Consider the following 6,000-nt stretch of genomic DNA (forward strand, 5'->3'; position numbering starts at 1 on the left):
AGCATTCCTCTTATAATTCCATCTTAAACAACGTATTCCTCATGACATTGCATGGCAGGAGTCACAGCCCCCCACTATACTGACATGGCGCACAGCACACCACATGAAACACCTTGCTTGCAAGGCATGAACGACTCACGTGTAGGAAAGTTGAAGTGGCCCACAATGCATTTGGGCACACATCCCCCAAGCAACCTCATAGCAGGGTTCTCCCCCGTACTCACGCATCTTTCTGTTCCATAATGCGCCTTTCTCTCCAGACGGCTCTCCCACACTCGTTCGTCTCAATCCCAACTGCACCTGTCCCTGTCACAGGATTCTTGGGTCTCTCCCAATCTTCTCAATGGCCCATCTATATACATAGCGACCAGCCTCCATGCCAGCCGGCCTGCATCCTTACGCGGCAGCTCTGCACGTTATTCTTTCCCTCATTGTGAGCCCTTAACTTCAGCTGTTCACAAAGGTGCAACCATTCGATGCGGCTGGTAACATCATAACCATTTTGCTGACAGGATCCCGACGTTCGTTTTTTTTTTTTTTTTTTTTTTTTTTTGTATACAAGATCGAGGCTCGTGAAAGAGCGAACATTAATCACACAGAAAGACAAACCGACACATAAAACATATAACATCGGGAGCGGTAGACAAGATGGGGAGAGAGGGGGAAGGACACAAACACAACATTTGAGAGCAGGGACCGAGAGACATGGAGACATCGAGAGATCTGAGAGAGGGCGAGGGCTTTGGGGGGGGGGGCATGGGAAGGGGGCGGTGGGAGAGGTATATGGACACTGCCAGGACTTCCAGGAAAGAAGTTGGAATTTCAAACAAGGTGGATCTGGGGTGAATTAGCGGGGGTAGAAAAGATCAAGGTTTTGGATGGGGGAAGATAAGAGATGGTGGTGAACAGCTGTTTTAAAGACCTGGAGGGAGGAGTGGGATTGAAGGGAGTGAGGGAGTTTGTTCCAGAGGCGGGAGAAAAGAGGAATGAAAGAGTGAAGGTGAGATTCTCCCCCATGAATGTGTGCTGGGTGCCATTGTCGTGTTTATTCATCATGATCATCATAAGGCATAGATTAAGCTAAGTTTCTGCCTCTTGTCCTTTTTTTCTTTCCTATCGATAAGTTGCACTGCACATATTTGTAAATAAATTCAATCATTAAACGTTTCCTTTCCAACTGTCCATGAATGTCCTTTCTTTCATTGGTCTGCCATTCCTTGCACCCAGAGTAACGATCGGTTCATAGCATCAACCCGGCGGTTACCAAGCGGTTCAAATTCGGCCGTCCAAATTTCCATCCAGGAACAAAAGTGGGACACCACCGGAGGGTATGTTCCCCGATTGGAACCATCATGGTTGAGTCGACAGGAGACCTGTGTTAACCTGTGTTAATGATGAACACCGGTAAGCGGTGCCAGACGATTGGACCCTGCTATCGCGTGATGGACCAATTGGCATTCATAGTTGCTGGTTCACAACCTGCCAAGTACAAAGTTATTCGTGCATGGCAACCTCAGGTCCGGTAAGTTTGGGAGGGAATGGAGGCTAACCCCCTCATAGTAGACCCGAAGCCTATAACAGTATATTGTATGTGACTGGTAAATATACAAAAACAGTCACGTGAAAAAGTAAGTACACCCCATGTAAAGTTTTGACTTTTTCAACATATTTCAACATACAGCTATTTGATCTTCATTTCAACAATATAGATAGATAAAGGTGATATAACATAACAAATATCATGAAACATTTACATTTTGTTGTCCATTGTATAATTTAAATAAACATATATGCAAATTTCGCTTGTGGAAAAAGTAAGTACACCCCTACATTTATCACTACTTCACATACCTAAAATTAGAATCAGGTGCACCAGCTCAGGTGCAAATGATTAGCACATCATGAGAGAGGATCTTGGAGGAACCTGTCTTATTTAAACCTCAGACATTTACTTTGGTTTGCTCTTTGTTGTTGAAGTGACGCTCCCCGGCTAAAGTTCATCCTGAAAGCGCCCACATTGTGCGGACAAACCAAGTCAAGGGCCACGTGGTCAGGAGAACCTCGTCCCTTCCGGTCACACTGTGCCTATCGGCCGGCCTCGAAGACCGAAATTGTGACGGTGTCACCCGAAATCATGCAGCGAAAATGAATGAACTCATTCATTTCGTCATCTAAACAGTGACGCGCATGAAGGGATGAACGAGGAGGAGGGATGAAGGGATGAACGAGGATTTTGACGTTCCGTGACAGGCCCCGCACCCCCACCTCCGGGCCGACCGGGCGACCGGAATGAATCCCGGTGTCCCGATCCGAACCTTCAGAGCGGGCCGGCTGCACTTTCCGTCCCTGCGGTCCCAAATACCGGAACCACCCGCATACCACTTTATTCGACAAAATGAGGTGCGGCCTACAGCCTTAGAAAACCAACCCTATATAAGTCAATACCTCCAACGACACAGCCGCACATTCGTGCCGCGTGACGTGGTGACGTCATCGCGCTTTCACCTTAAAATAATATTCTGATATAAGCTTTAGAAAACCAACCCTATATAAGTCAATACCTCCAACGATACAGGTGCGCAAAATACAAAATCACAAAAGATTTATTTGATATAAGGTAATATCCTCCCATCCCTCCCTCCCATCCCATCCCTCCCATCCCTCCCATCACCCTGCCATCACCCTCCCATCACCCTCCCCCATCACCCTGCCTCACCATGCCTAGATCAAAAGAGCTCTCTGAGGCCTTCAGAAAGAAGGTTATAGATGCCTACGAGTCTGGGAAGGGGTTTAAAAAGATCTCCAAACAATTTGAAATCAATCATTCGACTGCCCGGAAGATCATCTACAAGTGAAGAAGATTCCAAACAACTGCCAACTTGTTCAGGCCACGCCGGCCCAGCAAGTTCAGCCTGAGAGCAGACCGCAAGATGCTGATAGAAGTCTCTAAGAACCCCAGAATGGCATCACGGGACCTACAGGTAGCTCTTGCCACTGTTGATGTCAAAGTGCACGAGTCTACCATTAGAAAGAGGCTGCACAAATTTGATCTACATGGGAGGTGTGACAAGAGGAAACCTTTGCTGTTCAGATAGAACATCAGGGCAAGACTAAAGTTTGCCAATGAACACCTCGGCAAAGACCAGCACTTCTGGAACAATGTGCTCTGGACAGATGAGTCAAAGGTAGAGCTATTTGGCCACAGTACCAGAAGACGTGTTTGGCGAAAACCAAAGACAGCATTTGACCACAATAACCTGATACCAACTGTAAAGCATGGTGGTGGAAATATTATGGTTTGGGGCAGCTTTCTGCATCAGGGCCTGGGCAGCTCACCATCATAGAATCCACTATGAATTCTTCATTGTACCAGACGGTGCTTGAGGATAATGTGAGGCCATCTGTCGGAGAGTCGAAGCTCAACCGAAGGTGGACCTTGCAACATGACAATGACCCTAAACATTATTTAGGGTCATTGTAAATCCACCAAGGAATGGCTGAAAAGAAAGAAATGGAGGGTTCTGGAATGGCCAAGTCAAAGCCCGGATCTAAATCCCATTGAGATGTTGTGGGGGGATTTGAAACGAGCTGTGCATGCAAGAAACCCCTCAAACATCGCACAGCTGAAATAATTCTGCATGGAGGCTTGGGCAAAAGGTTCTCCTGGAGACTGTCAGAGACTGGTAGAAATGTCAGAGACTGGTAGACAGTTATGAAAATGCCTACTTGAGGTTGTTTCTGCCAAAGGGGGCAATACCACCTATTAAAGCCAATGGTATACTTACTTTTTCCACATGCGAAATTTGCATTTATATTTATTTAAATTATACAATGGACTACAAAATGTAAATGTTTCATGATATTTGTTATATTATATCACCTTTATCTATCAACATTGTTGAAATGAAGATCAAATAGCTGTATGTTGAAATATGTTGAAAAAGTCAAAACTTTACATGGGGTGTACTTACTTTTTCACGTGACTGTACATATACATATCAAGGTGAAAACCTGGGAGGTACTGGAACCAGAAGGATTTATATAGAAGTATTCCCAATACAGTACCCCCAAGCAAGGCTTTGTTTCAGAAGCCCAAACTGACTTTGTCTAACTGCACACAGTATAGTTCAACCTTGTATAAGCTTTTCCTTTCATGCTTCATAGTTATCCAAGCCAAAGCAATTGTTCTCTTTTTATTGGAAGGACCCCAGAACTTCTATGCCCTGAAAAAGACAAATTACCATGATGCTCTGCAGAAGTAAGTATATTCATGTGGCAAACAAAAGAGCTGCAAATCTAAGCTCATCAGCACTGATCTTGTGCAACCTTCACCCTTATCTCACCTTTCCATCCTCAAGGGCCAAGTGTCAGTAGAAACTCACAATCTTCATTCATGCTGAATTGGTGAATGCTCACAATCCATAAATGCTGTTCAACAAAGCAGAATAGGTTTAAATAGGCAAAGGAGAAAACACTTGTTTGCCCAAAACAATCTAATGGCAACCCAGTTAACCGCTTTGGTTTAACTACAATACATCGCATTCTCTTGGAAGACGAACAAGAAGATGATAAAGAAGAATATATCACTGTTTCATTTAATAAGCTGACTTCATGTGCAGTCTGACATATCTCAATATTTTTACCTCTGCCACCGAAAGTGGAGAGAGGATATTATGTTTTCACCCCTTCCTGTCTGTGTGTGTGTCTATCTGGCTGCCTGTGAACAGGATATCTCCAAAACTTAGGATTTTTTTTTATTCTTTACAAAATAATTAAAAATTAAATGCTGAAATGTCTTGAGTCAATACGTATTCAACCCATTTGCTATGACACTTCAAATTGATCTCAGGTGCATCCAATTTCCTTTGATGATCCTTGAGATGTCCACCTTTGGCAAATTCAATTGATTGGATGTGACTTAGAAAGAAACACCCCTTTCTTTATGAGGTCCCACAGTTGACAGCGTATGTCAGAGCAAAAACTCCACGTTAAAGTCCAATGAACTGTCCGTAGAACTCCGAGATATAATTTTGAGTAGGCATAGATGTGGAGAAGGATATAAAACAATTTCTAGAGTATTGAAAGTTCCGAAGGGCACATTGAGCACATCATTAGGAAATTGAAAGAATATGGAACTACCCAGATTTTTCCTAAAGCTGGCTGTCTGACCAAACTGGGCAACCAGGCAAGAAGGACCTTGGTCAAAGAGGTGACCAGGAACCCCATGACCACTCCCAAAGAACTGCAGAGTTCCTTGGCTGAGATGAGAGAACCTGCTGGAAGGACAACAGACGCTGCAGCACTTGACAAATCTTGGCTTTATGGGAGAGTGGCCAGAAGGAAGCCACTCCTGAGGAACGGCACATAACAGCACGCCTGGAGTTTGCAAAAAGGCAGATGAAAGACTGAGAGTATGAGGTAAAATATTATGTCCTCTAATGAGATGAAAATTTAAGTTTTTGGCCTGAATAAAAAGTACTACGTCTGGCAGAAACCGAGCACAGCTCATCGCCCATCTAACACCATCCCTACTGTTAAGCATGGTGGTAGCAGCGTCATGCTATGGGGATGCTTTTCAGTGGCAGGGACTGGGTGACTTGTCAACATAAAGGGAACAATGAATGGAGCCAAATACAGGCAAGTCCTTGAACCTGCTGCAGAGTGCAAAGGACCTTGGACTGTGGTGAAGATTTATGTTCCAACAGGAGAATGACCCCAAGCATGCAGCCAAAGCAACACTGGAATGGCTTCAGAACAATAACATAAAAGTCCTTGAGTGGCCCAGCCAAAGCCCAGACTTGAATCTGATTGAGAATGTGTGGAAAGACTTGAAGATTTCTGTTCACTGACACTTCCCATCCAACCTGACAGAGCTTGAGTAAATCTCCAAGGAAGAATGGAAGAAACTCCCAAAATCCAGATGTGCAAAGCTGATACAGACATACACAAGAAGACTCGAAGCTGTATTCGCTGCCAAAGGCGCATATTTGAAGCATTGCC

Source organism: Myxine glutinosa, chromosome 1 (genome assembly GCF_964187855.1).
Source record: "Myxine glutinosa chromosome 1, kmMyxGlut1.1, whole genome shotgun sequence".
NCBI lineage: Eukaryota > Metazoa > Chordata > Myxini > Myxiniformes > Myxinidae > Myxine > Myxine glutinosa.